This window comes from Apaloderma vittatum, unplaced genomic scaffold (assembly GCF_000703405.1).
Source record: "Apaloderma vittatum isolate BGI_N311 unplaced genomic scaffold, ASM70340v1 scaffold43270, whole genome shotgun sequence".
NCBI classification, from domain to species: Eukaryota; Metazoa; Chordata; class Aves; order Trogoniformes; family Trogonidae; genus Apaloderma; species Apaloderma vittatum.
This window is the reverse complement of record NW_009697132.1, coordinates 52,024-66,302: the sequence shown is the minus strand read 5'-3', so window position 1 is coordinate 66,302 and position 14,279 is coordinate 52,024.

The window sequence follows — 14,279 nt, the reverse complement described above, 5'->3', positions numbered from 1 at the left end:
TGCCGGCGGAGCGCGGGGCTCCCGGAGCCGGGATGGTTTAACTCGGCGAGGGAAAAGTTAACGCTTCAGGTATCCAAGTCGTGTGTCGGGGCTACCACTGCTTCAGGGTCTGGCGGTTTCTCTGACAAAGTTTATGCTACACCAGGTTGCACTGATGAGCATCGTCCTGACCAGTGTCGTTTATCTGAAATACAGAAAGTTTTCTCTCTGATGACTTATGTGTGACCTTTAGTGTGTTGGAAATACTTCTGTTGCGGTCGTGTGGGCTATAAACTGTCAAGTCACGGTGCTAATGAGAAACAAGCGTGGTATATTAAAATAGGTTTCCGTCAGTATTGTGCAACTCTGGCCCTTTAAGCAAAATCTCATTCTTAGTGATACTCGTGATTCCTGCACCCTCCCTTCTAGCACATAATTTTATTATAAAGATTGTGTCATGGAACTTTGCTTTAAGAGCATATGGGAAATGAATGTGCACCAGATCCTAGAGTAAGAAGCCATTTTATGTTGTATAGATTAATGTATTAACGCTTGGGACAAACACTCTTGAGAGTCTGATAAGCATCTCTGGAATGTCACCGTAGGATCATGCCTTTTACTGACAAGTATGTGCAATATTTTTTTTTTGTACATGTTGCAAAATACTTTTTAATTCAAATTATAAACTAGATCTCTAAAATTGAGAATAAAATGCTTCAGAGTTTTGGAAACTTAGTATAGTTTTGTGTAGAGTTCTTCACTCCCTGACATGTGCAAGGTAAGTGATTTGAGGGCAGAGTAAGTAGACTGACTGGATAGTGCAAAATAGATCTGGAGAAGCTTTTAGTTGGGTCACTTAGATGCAGAGAAAATGCAGCAATTTTCTTATTGGAGAGGAGTTTAAATAGAGTGCATGGAGGAGCAGTGCAGTGTGACTATCCTATTACACTGACTTATAATCAAAGCTGATGTTGCAAACCTGTCTAACGTAGCTGCAGAGGGATGTGGTGCAGAGTTATACAAGAATTACAAGGAGAATTGAAATTAATAATCTTCAAAATATTGTCTTAAAGTAGCTTATTTTGGTGTCTACCATTCATTGAAATAATTATTTTTTTTTAATTAAAAAATCTACACAGTGAACAGGAGTTTTGCAAAGGAAAAAAAAAAGTTGTTCATGTCATAAAAGAAAGTTTTCTCTTTATGTATTTTTTCTTTTGTTTTCTCTAGTCTCTATGCTATGTTTTATATTAAAAACATCCTTGGCAAATATCATTGCAGCAAAATTGCAGCAACAAAATTGAAGTAGAGGTGTACTACTCTTACCTTTTTTTTCCAGTTTCATGAAGTTCTGCATCTAGTTTATGCTGATTAGCACTAGAAGGAATACGTTTAGGAAGATATGTATTAAAGTTCTTGAGTGAATACTAAAAGAGAATACTACTGCCTTGAAATTTCAACAGGTGACCTGGCTAGGTGGAGGAAACAGTACTGATCATGTAGAGCATCCCTGGGAGGTCATTTAGTACAGCAACAGTTGATTGAAATGGAAGCATCAGCAATTGAATAAACAGGATGTTTAACAATAGTGGTAATGCTTTCCACTTTAAAATAACAGTGTAGACTGAATTTCAATATGGACACTGAATCCAAGTGTTGTCAGTGGAAATTCTTCTGGAGTGGTTTGTACTTATGCTTGCAAATATTAGGAGAATCTACTAGCAGGTATATTTCTTGTTCTGTTAAAGTCTTTTGAAGTTACTCCTGGACAACACAGAACTGAAAATGGGCTAAAATTCTCCATAGTAAGAAAACATGCACATGCTTAATTACTACTTTCAAAACACTTTTAGACATTTTACAGGCTTGTCAAAGACCTGAGACCTTAAAAGTGGAAAAAATACAGAATAGTTGTATCGCTGTGCAGTTTCTCCTGAGGTTGGTTTGAATTAAAGGTCTTTGACCAGTGGCTGATTGGCCACATTTTCTTGGCAAGTCTATAACTCACTTTGCTCGTGTTTTTACAAACAGCTTTTTGTCTTCAACTAAGTTCAAGTGATGCAGCTTTTGGAGGACTGCCTTAAGATACTTGGTTTATTCCTTCTGTTATTTTTATACTAAACGCACTACTCTGTTGCAGTTATTTTTAGCCAAATTGAATTTAATTCGCTCTGTGCTCTGGATTGTGACTATAGTATATTATGCATTCAGAGATTGGGAGGAAAATAATTTAATAAAATTAGCTTGTATCTTGAACAATGTTGCACTCACTTAAATTGATCTTGAGACTGGTTTAAGTTGGCGTAGCCTTGAAAGCCTGATTCCTTCGGATGAAAATAGTGTCTACCCAACTTCAGAGTGTAAAGAAATCCCTGATGAAAGAAACCAGAACAAGTCTGTCTTCTCTAAAAATACGTTTATCTTCTTGAGCACTCCAAATATAAGCTGATTTTTGATAAGTAATGCTTTTGCTTGCTGTTGTTTTTTTTCCTTCTTCCCAATGTAGATGCAAACTCCACGTAGCTACTGGAAAAAGAGCTTAAGTTGCCCAAGGAAATTGTGAATATTGGTCATTCTGGCTGATATACATAAAGATACTACCGGGCAGTCTGGATTAAAGGGTTTCATGTAGTTTGTAATATGAATAAATATCCCTTTCATATTTTTTTTTTTTTTTAAAAAGCACATATGCCTTCATGCCTGTATACATTGTATCCATTAAGGCCAAACTTGTGCTAGTTGATAGGAACTGTCCACACAAGCAGTGATAGTAGAACAGTCATGCCTGTGTTCACAGGATTGGAAAAGCTTATTAGTAGGCAAGGGTGTGAAATGATCACTCTTCCTTCCTGGTTACATAAAAATGGACACAAATACAATGCATCTCCACGGTGCAGTAATACTACGAGATGTATTTTGGTGCTCAAATCACAGCTGTCTGTCCAGAAATAACATGTAATGAGTTTGCGTAAACTTATAATGTGTGTTTTTTCGGGTGTGATAGTCACAGGATTGGTCATGTTACCTTGTGTGCAGTACAGTGTCCTACAGTGAGTATTCCCTCTTGGTACAAAGTCTACCCTTAATTCTGTGGTATTTACTCATAAGTGATGGTGCTTCATTGAAGGAGATCAAGCTTTTCTAAATTTAAAACTAAGGAAATAAGATAATTCAAGTAAAAATGAGCATCCAATTGTGCTGCATTTCTGTCAGTGTTCAACTGTACGCAGCAGCTGTTTAGTTGATAAGACATTGCACAATGCCCTTATGTTGCCAGTGGGGTTTAAGGGGGCAAAAGACAATGACTTACCAGTAAGTATGCATTTTTTGGTTACACTAAATATTAACTGACTTAATATTCCTGAGCATACTTGGTAATACAGAGAATGCTCACTCCAGTAGATGAAACTGTGATAGTCTTGGTATGGAAGCTACTGTTTTCAGATGTGTCTAAATCCGGCTACTGGAAATGATAAATCTCTAGTTGACATTTATCGATCGATACCACGTGCTTAATCTCACATCTAATTGACTAGTTGAAGGATGATAGGATACTTAGTATTTCTTGAAACTTAATGCAGAGGTTGTGAAGTTCATGCTTGAATCAGAATAAAGGTCAGACTGCTGGGCTTTGGAATATTTGAGGCCAGTTGTTAGTGTGTGGTAACTATTTTCAGCATCCTTAACGTTGCGACTTAGATACCATGGTTAAAAGCTCTGGAGTTTTGCAAACTGCTTGGAGTACAGTCTTACTCTTTTCAGAGTGAAAATAAAAAAGGTAGAAGTTTCAGTCTGCAGTATTTGCAGTTGGATATTTTTTTTTATTAAGGGACATTACTTTGTGAGTATTTGATTATGTGATTGAGTACTCAATAATGTTACGAGTCTTCACAAAGCAGCTGGAGTGATGGAAAGGATGCATGTTTCTAAACAGAATGGAAGGAATTACAGGTGCCTTATGGAAGCCGAGGAAAGGGATTGAGATTGTTTTAACTTTCTTCTTTTCTGGACCAGCTGTTAGCACTCTCTTGTAAAAATACTTTCCACAACAAAGTGATAGAACACAAGGAAAACAGGATGCAAGGTATATGTCTTGTATATTTTACCATTATTTACAGGGTTTTACCTGATATGCCTTTTCTTTAACTAAAAAAGAAACATGGAATTCCTTAACAAACGTAATTGTAATGTTGAAAAGTAGTAATGAATCCCCCCTGGCTGCCTCTGCACACAATAATAGTTTGGTGCATTGATACACAAGCTGTGATTTATCCACGTACTTTCCCAGTGTGGCTCTTTGATGGGGACATGGATGGATTTTCCGCCCGAGATGTTTTTCCTGGAAAGGCATTCAAGGGAGGTCAGGGGCCTGCTTTAGCAAAGCTGTGACATGTCTCCCTCTCAAGCTGCTTTGAAGCTCCTCCTCACTGCTGCTGGTAGGAAGTGGTAAGTGTCTGTTTCTTGTCTGGCTACAGCCAGTGGGGTGATGGATGGTGGTTATGGTTTGGGGATTTTGTTTGGTTTGGGGTTTTTTGTTTGGTTGACTGCTGCTCATAACTATGTGTTCTGGTTGGTGGGTTGCTTTTTTTATAACTTAATTTTTTGGTTTCCTGAGTGGCTGTCCTCTGAATATTTCTGCTGTTTACTTCTGATGCCACTCAGCTCTTCCGGGAGCACTATCTATGTGATATAATTTGTGACAACTACTTTGTGAGAAAGCCCTTAATATTTACAATGTTTGTTGTTGGTATCTTTCTTAATCTACAAGTGTAGGCCTTGTGGCTGTAGCATTTCAGAAACTGTCTCTAATATTAACTTAACTTTCCAAGTTTATCTTTTTCAGTCAGAAGAGGTAGGAACTTTGTAGAGTTTGTATCCTAAAATTAGGCTTCCAACTACTAAAATAATGGTTGTAGGTTATTGAAGAGTTTATTCTATTTAGGATTACTTTATTTGCAAAGAAATCATGTATTATTACAGATATTGTTAGGAGTCTTCACCAAAGACACTAGTTTCTGTGTTCCCCTGTGTTAATTGGTGGAGAGGAGAGAAAAGGGGAGTATTTTTTCAAAAAGCCATTTTTTATAGTTACTCTAAGTTGGCTTGGTATTGGAAACAGTATTTTCAACTGAGGACAGCCTTGTTGTTGTTGTTGTTGTCCTCATTCCAGTATAAATAACTTTGTTTCTTTTTGTTGTTTTAATACTATAGTTGTTATGAGTATCTTCTGTGAGAAAGTCTGGATTGTATGTCACAAGGAGTGGGAAGTGACTGTTCTGCATCTGGCTTCTCCCAGCTCTCTCCCACAGTGAAGTGGGTACTCTTCTGCTTTTTTTTTTTATTATTTCGTTTTTATATATATTGACGTAATAAAATCACCTCATCTGTTCTGTTCTTGAACAACACTTAGAAACTGAGAACCTGTGGTATGTAATGACAATAACTGCATTGTATACAAATTATAAGGAAAGTTACAACTCTGAAGTTACTTTAAAAATAGGTGTTCATCTTTAAAGAAATTGAGAACAAAATACCAGTTAGTGTTTTCTACTCAGGTACTTATTAACAAAAAAAATACGTTGTAGCAGTTTTTTTCTGGGTAAGAAAGGGAAAGGTAAGTTCGGAGGACAGGACATGTGATGGTGAATTAACCTGGATAAGTTGCAGTGAAAAAAATTGGAGGCTTTGGAGCAATTGCAGAGTGAGAGGGAGTAGAGATTGCATGTCTAGTGTGCAAACTGGAATGCTGATGACACTGAAGTGGAAGGGTTGCTTGTGTGGTGCATAAACCAAAGAAGACTGTAGGTGCTGTCTACTTTTTCTGTGCCTTTACTCTGGGAACCCTCTGAGGATTTGCTTTGTCTGGCTTGTTTTCTTGTAAATGCTTTGGGGTAGTGATTGTCTTGTTCGGTGTCCATATAAAGTGTACTGGGCGGTAGTGAGGCACGCGATGAGAAGTGACAAACTTGCCTGATGAGCTGCTTTTAGCGTGAGTTTTCATGGACCTTCCCTTTTTGTTAGTGTTTTGAAGTAAGACAGGTACATCACTAATGTGTTCGGTGACATGATCCTGCAAGTGACAGGCCCCTGTTCACAGACTTTTGTGTGGTGAGACTTAACCTGCTGAGTTCACTGGGATTCTCAGTGCTGTACATGTGGCTGAACGTGCTGGTGGATGAGAGAGGTCCAGTTCCTTTCTTTGTGTGCGTGGCTTGGAGAGAAAGAGGAACAGCTTGTCCAGAAAAAAATGTTCATCAGATCTACCTCTCTGCTGCAGTTGTAAGACTGTTGCTGCTTATCACAGTTTTACCGGTAATGTGTATTAACAGGCATAACGTATTTCCGTGCAAGGAAGAGAACCAAAAATAGAAATTATACTTGGGAGAAACCATTCAGGTTCCTATATAACTGAAGTGTCACGCTATTTCTAAAAATATCATACAGGTACTATGATAATTCATTTTTAGAAATGTCTTTTAGACACTAAAAACAACTTGGGGATTTGCCTTCCCTTTTTTAATCCAGTTAAGTTCTAGCAGAGGTGATCAGAGAAGGTGATGTGCAGGAGGCAGTCTATTAAGGATTTGTGTAAAAAACAGCCAAAAAAAATTCCAGCGTTACAGTGGGAGAGTGGGGAGATATTTGTAATAATTGTAGTTTTGTGTGTGTCTGTGTAGTTCTGTGTGTTCCTGTGCCTGTCTATATAAACATTTATATAGAGACAAACAATTAAAATGTTCTTTATTGTTTTTCTATGTAAGAGTGTTGTGTTATGGAAAAAGATGCAAAGTTTTAATTTAATGTTATATCTAAAGTAATGTAGCCAGATGAAGGGCATTCACTGCTGTAAGTCATCATATGATGGAGACATCTGCACAAGCAAACAAAAAAATAATGCAGATATCTAACATAAAGATGTAAAAGTAGTAGTTAGTTGGTTTCATTATGTCACATTGCTATAGCTTATATGAAGTAGGAAATAGGGGGGTTTTTCCTATTTATGTAGGTATTGAACAATGCTGGAAGTTTAAAGTGCCACCAGACCAAGAGTGAACACTGAGTAGCTCAGTGAGAAATGGATTTTTACTTATTTTAAAAAACATTTGCAATGGCTATTACAGGGATAGTGTGGACAGCATGTTCTAAATTTACTCCTTCACCAAAACCAATCCTTTGTCATATAAAAACAGGATCCTGCAAAACGGAGAGGATTTGTATTGGTTATGTGTATGTAACTCCCCAAAGTGATCTTTATTAGATTATAAGTAATAGCATGCATATGAACCCAATCAGAAAGCAAAGTATTTTGTAGCTTCACTTCAAATCTCATAAACAGTAGTTGAATCATATTGTATAAAATATATGTATGTTTTATTTTGACAATTTTGGAATTTATGTTTTAAGGTGATTATTTTGTATGATTATTTTCTTTATACTGGAACATCCAGTGTAGTGACTGTAGTAGCGCTTAGTCCTCGGACAAGCTTGCAGGCTCTGTGGGAGTTAGCAGTAGCATTTAAAGACAATATTACTCCAAAGTGCCTACTCTGTCCTCTGCTGGAGGTTTCCGTCATAGAAACATGAAAATAAAATCTCAGCCACTCAGAGTTCAACATAAACTTGCCTTCATCTTAAGCCCTTACATGTGAGATATTTACTAGTTTATAAGCAAAGATTTACAAATACTTAGGGAAATCTAAGCATGTGTGAAATCTCTACAAGTTTTTTACTACATTTTGCATTTTTATAGCCTCAGAGGAAATGTATTTTCTATATATGCAACCAGGAGATTCCCTTTCCTGCCATGATCTATGGGGAGTGTCAGAAACACTGTCTAGACAGACAACAGCAGGCATTAGAGCTCGTGATCCCAGCATAGCTACCCATTCAGCTGGAACAAACTTGTGAGGAACTGAATTTGGACTTGGGATCCTGTTTTGTGGGGAGTACTTACGTGCAAATACTAAGTTTGTTATTTCCTCCCCTTGCTATTAGGGATGGTTGCGTATTTCACTTGTTAGTGCCCATTCACGGTCGGTTACTTTCAAACTGTCATGATACAAGAAAGGAAGATTATTTTTTTTTAAAAGAAACAAATGGAAATAGTGTCACTAATTTTGTGCTGTAGGATTTTAGGATCAACTGTTTTGAAAAGCTGCATTGTAGTCTCTAGAAAACCAGGAAGGTGTTTCAGGTGTTGTCACCTTAGTTTTTAAGAAAGCATATGCTAGTTTTGTCTTAAAATGGTTTTCTAAATACAGAAAGTTCAGATATGTCAGTCTACTAAGAAATTGCTTTTGGCTAAAGCACTGATTTTGGTTTTGTAATCCGTGACCTGAGAAGGGCTGCTCTGTGTGCGATGACCAAGGCTGCGAGGCTGCACCTGGACATCTTGTCTGGGGCTGTGTTCTTAGAGCCTGCACGCTCAGATCAGGAGTGGTGTTGCCGAGCTTCCAGTGTCCTGCAGACTGGTTTCCTAAATGTAGGACTGGACTGCTGTACTGTTGTGTTTTCATTAGTGTAAACTGAAATTGAGTTGAGCCTTGGGGAATACTGTGAAGTAAGTACATTGCACTGAAGTAGACAGCCTGCAGGGCGCTGTCTGTGGTTGGAGCCAGAGCAGTTTGCCGCCTTTGGGTTTAAACAGAGATTGCAGTAAGGACTGTTGGCTGTGGAACAGTGTTAAAGCTGAAAAGAAAATGGCTACCAGAAATCATTGTTGCTACAGTAACAACATGGCTTGACTATTAATGTGCTGCTGTAACTACTACTAGAAATGTGCAAGGTACTGCTTTTAGGTAAAAGTATCCTTAATGGAAACAGAGATTTAAATCCATTTAGATATTAATGGATATCATCAGGCTGCTTCTTTTAGAAAACCAGTCTATTAATTGGAAAAAGTACTTTACAGTAAATATTTTTAAAAACGTAATTACTTATTTTTCTAGCCCAAAAATGCTTAATGGTTTTAAATTGTTTTAATAAACATAATACCCTTTGTAAAACAGCTGGCAAGCAAAACAACAGCACAGAATGTTGATCTCTTCTAGTAATATTTTTTTTTTTAAAAGCTTTGATAATATTTCTTAAAGTATGTGGTATCTGGTAACATAATTCTGGCTTTCAGAAATTAGGCCCGTATCTGTTTGATGGGTTTTTTATGCAGCAAAGCTTTTCTTTAAGATACTTGTATCTTTTGAGTTCTTTTAAAGAAAATATGGCCAACCAAAATTCTGTTTGAAGATCAATAAATAAGGATCAGATTCTGGAGTGGAATCTGTTCAGAGATCTGTGTTGTATTTTATTTCATAAGTTTGTGTATGTGTTGTGGAGTAAACTTTTGGCAGTTTTTTTTATTAATAGAGAAGAGTGGAGCTGCACTGAAAAAATTCAGATATGTGTAATGCATTACATCAGAAAAGGGAAATGAGAAGTGCAGTGAGTGTGTGAATATTAATTGGTGCATTTCTGTGTGCGTGGCAGGATTCCACAGGGGGCAGAGCTGATGGCAGCTATGGACTGCTCATCATCACTCCCATATGTGCCCTGTATACCTCTAGCAGAACCCATTTTTCTTCGGTTCGTTCTTTTTCGGGGAAGAGGGGGATGGGGGGAGGGTGGTGAAGTTCTCTGTCAGACTTTGTGACTGAAAAGGCACTGTAATCATTCAGTAGAGATGGAGCTGATAAACTATTCTCTATTCAGGGGACTTAGGAAAGATTATTCAGTGGTCATTGGTAAAAATTAAGAATAAAGTATATGGTCATCTGTGACTTGAGAAATACCATGTTTTAAGTATGGATACTTGCATTTCAAGTACATTTCATGTACATATATAGTATTTCTGTTGAATAATCTTATTTCAGACCTTCATTCAGTATCTTGTAATAAAGACTTCTGACTGATTTCAGTGAAATCCTGCCTCATTTACAGACATACATTCCAAATACATAAAATGCAACTTTCAGGTTGTAGGAAAATGCATGGTATGTGAAGACAGTCATTTGGGCAATAGAATGGTGCTGCTTGGTGAGACGCGAAAGGATATGCACTAATTTGATGTACACAGCCTTATCCTGAACTTTTTTTATTCTTATGCTTCGACTTGCCTCGTATGTATGTTTAAAATTCTATGGGTTTTGTAGAAAGGAATGTACACAGCTACAAATGTTTAACACCACACTGTACAGTTTGGTATGTTAAAGATGAACCTTGAAATGTAACAGGCTGTTCTCTTAAAATGAGCACATTGAAGATCCTGACTCAAATGTTTCGAAAAGTTCTTTTTTCTTTTTTTGAAAGACACAAAATGCCTGTTTTTGAGTGAAGGCTGTTAATTCCTTAGAAAAGCACTTCAGTGAAGAAGCTTTCCGTTTTGGATTTCTGATTGCTTAGCTAGCTGAGAAACTGGCTGTGCAAACTGGGACTAGAAATCTGTGAAGAATCAGAATCAGTTTCTGTGAGGTAAGCGAGATCTGCTGTAACTGTGTTCTGGAGTACGTTCATGCAGTGCTTATGGTCAGAGTGTGTGTAGTCACTGTGTATGCTGGAGTGCTGTATGTAAAACTTGAGTGATGATGTGGTGAAGGGATGTATCGTAATTCAGACTGGAGGAGAGTGATTCCGTAGCTGGAGGGTAGAGGCAGTTCCTGGGCAGGTAATGTATTGACGGGATTTTGCTGACAGCATAATGAAAGAAATGTTCGATGTCAAGGACGATGCCAAGGTTATGTACAGTGATGTTAGTAGTTTGGAGTGGAGTGGAGACATGATGTCATTCTGTGTTTTAACCTTTTCCTTTTTAGGGTGTATATAAATGCAGCAAGTCAAGATCTGTTTCATGTGATCAAGATAAATAGGCTGAAGGGTGACTGAAAACGTCCAGATGTTTATTATGCAATTAATATGTTGATCTGTACCTTAAACTGGTTGAGAAATAATAAAGAAGATGAATTATTTCTCTGCAGCTTATTGCTTATGGTAATTATCACTGTGAATAATGACAGTCAATTTAGTTGGCTATTGATGGACTGTAGACCTATTTATTAAATATCGATACTTAGAATATTAGACCTAATCTTAGCTGAGGGAGGAACTGCATTCATAAGCAAACTTCAGAAATAACATAGTACTATTTTTTCTTAAGGCCTTGAAGTTCTGTCTGTTTTCAGAATTACATCTTTAAGCTGATGCTTCAGTTTTGTGCTTTTATGATGCTTTCATTTGTATATTGATTGTTACATATTTGGTTGGATAATGTATGCTTGTAAAATATGTTTGTTTCCCTTTGCTTCTCTGTAGACATCTTTCCATCTTTATTGTGTGCTTACTGTGTACTGTGTACATCTTCAAATGCTTACTTTATCTGTTTAGTGATGGAGAGGAAGAGTAAGTTTTTGACCAATTTATTATTGGCTAGTCTACCTAGAATATTTTTCCCTCTGGTGGCTTTGCAGTTTCTTTCATTCACATAATACAGATTTTTCACTAATAATTAAATCTGTTGTTTGAGTCAAGACAGTGAAAACACAAGTTCTTGGTTTGTTGTGTTTGGGTTTTTCTTTCCATTGAAGCTACTCTCTCTGACTACTGTTTTCTCTACTGTGATACTTGTATTAATGTTGCGTTCATCTACTTGTAATATTGTTTGGACTGAAACAGCTTTCACAGTTCGAGGTATGATCGGTTGTATGAATTTTCTATGTTGTCACGGTTTTCCTTGAAGTTCTTCACTGTCCCATACGGGCTGTTGTCAAAAAGAAAACTTTCTCTGAGTAGAAAAATGAGAGATTTCAGTACTTGCATGTGAAAGTCCTACCACAGCTTTGGGAACTGTGCGTGAGGCTTTTACTGTGATGAGCAGACAAAGGAGGAACTGTAACTTCTTTGAACTATTTTTTAAATAACGCTAAAAATCTAACAGGAGATTCAAAATGCAGGAGGCCGTCTTCTCAAGGTCCTTTGCTTGCTCACTTTTGTTCAGTCACTGCAGCTTCTTTGAAGTCAGAAGCATCTCCAGTAAAAGGACTTAAATTCTGTCGCTTCATGTTGTGAAGTGTTAAGTTTTTGCTTAATTTGACTTCTGGATAATTCAGACTTCAGCAGGGTACCTGCACTTAAATATCACTGTGCAGTAACTGTTGTAAGAAGAATGTTATTTTGCCTTGTGGCATGTATAATTCAATTGGTTAAACTAAGGTTGGAATAACATAGATTGAGATAAGTTTTACAAATTCTCAAAGGGAATAAATTTTGTGATTTTTAGAAAAACTCATCTTTAAATTTGAGTGATTATTTAAATTAATCTATGCTGTATGTTAGTTCTAGATATTTGTGGGTATGGAATGTAGATTAAGTTATTTTTATAAGTTTTAATATAAATCAAAGAGTATCAAAGCTCCTGCAAAGAGAAAGCAGGAAACTGTTTTGTACAGACAAGGTCATTGCTGACTGTTTGGAAAAGGGTAGTATAGGCTTGTATTTAAGGACTTTTCAGTGTATTAACTGATTTAGGAGACTTATCAGCTAAATTTTTGCTTTTCCAGTCCTCTTCTAAAATAATTTTATCCTTGGTAGATGTGTGTACAGTTATAGCTGGAGCTTCTTCTGGTTGTCTTGTCTTTTCTTAGCCAGTAGGAAGCAGAGATTACTGTTTCTTCCTACATTGTTTCTTAGGATTATTAGAGTTCTGTAAGATTATGGATGTTTTCCAGAGCTGCATCAGATATTAGGATGAAATTACTTTCCCTCCTACCCACTCCCTGCCCTGCCCTCCACTTTTGAATTTAGCAGATTTTAATGCTGGGATAGCAGTGCCCTAATAAATATAAATGTCACTCTCAACCAACTAATCAAATTCTAAAGTCTGAGCAAGTACTTGAAATTTATAGTTGCAAGCCTTTTGCTTGTTAAGCTGGTGAAATGGACTGTTTAGCCACAGTTTATACCAACAAAAGTAGTTTGTATAATGTAGTTTATTCTAGCCTTTGTTTCTTCCTCTTCCTTCCTTCCCCCCCATAATCAACTATAGGGGCAAAAGTTAGTTTTGTATTACATTATAACTAATTAAAAAAAAAAACAAACCACAACAAACCACAACAATGAAAAAAAAAAAGCCCAAACAACAATAACAAAAAAGCACCAAAAAAATTCTTTGTAGCCATTCCAGGAGAAGGTGGTGGTTAAAGATGGTTAAATGTCTTTTCCCAGGTAGATGTTAGAAATGTCAGTTATCACAGATGCGTTTGGAAATAAGGGTTAAACAGCAGATTAATAGACCAAAATTCTTGTCAGGATTACTGCAAATTCTGTTACTCATTGTACACCTTTGCATTCTAGTATTTCTCAGACTTCTTGCCTAGAGAGGGAAGTGTTACTTCTATTCTTCTAGGCCAGATGTAGATTTGGAGTAACCCCAGAATTACCCCCAGGTGGTCTGTGAGCTCCCTGTAAACCAGAGAATACTTGCATTCAAGAATACTTGCATTTGTTTTCTTCAGAGAGCATGTTCACCGGGTACAGGAGTACATGCCCTCCAGACAGGCAGTGCAGGGCCAGACTTCCCTTGTAATGTCCACAGAGTAAATGGGTTGATCCAAAGTAACATGTTTCCCTGAAAGAGCTGTCACAGAGAGTAACAACACCTTGTCTCGTTATAGAAAACAAAGCCCTAATAACATAAATTGAAAGTGAATGAAAGTAAATGTAGTCTTGCTGTAAGATCCAACTCTAATGGCAAGAGGAGTAATTAAGCAACTTTTGTGTAGTAGCTTGCATTTGAACTTGGATTGTCTTTACATATATCCTTGTGAATGGTTATGAACTTGATGCGACTCATGGATAAAAATATTTTCTGATTATCTTTATAGATGTGAAAGTAATTATCTTAAGCTGTTCTTTATAAACCTGAATTTTGAAGTAGCAACTGAAACTGTTGTTTACTTGAGAAAGCAGTATTATGGAAGCTTTTGCAGCTGTTCTCTAGCTAGCCAGAAAGATTACAATTTCTAACTAGTTTGTTGTGATTATCTGTAACAATTATTTTACAGTCTGTATATACAGCCTTTTAGATTATTCCTCGGACAACTGCTTTTTGAGAATCTTTTTGTGTCAGTCTCTGTCTCTGAGCAGTGCCCCCAGGTGTGACTGTCATTGCATGCAGACTGGAGAACTTCTTGTGTCTACTTCAGCCTCTTTGGTGTGTTGCGTGAAAAGTAGTTTAGTTCACATGCTGCTTTTTTGTTTTGTCACTGGGCAAGGTGATTGCTAGCACTGAACCAGCTTCCGTTCACATTTACCAA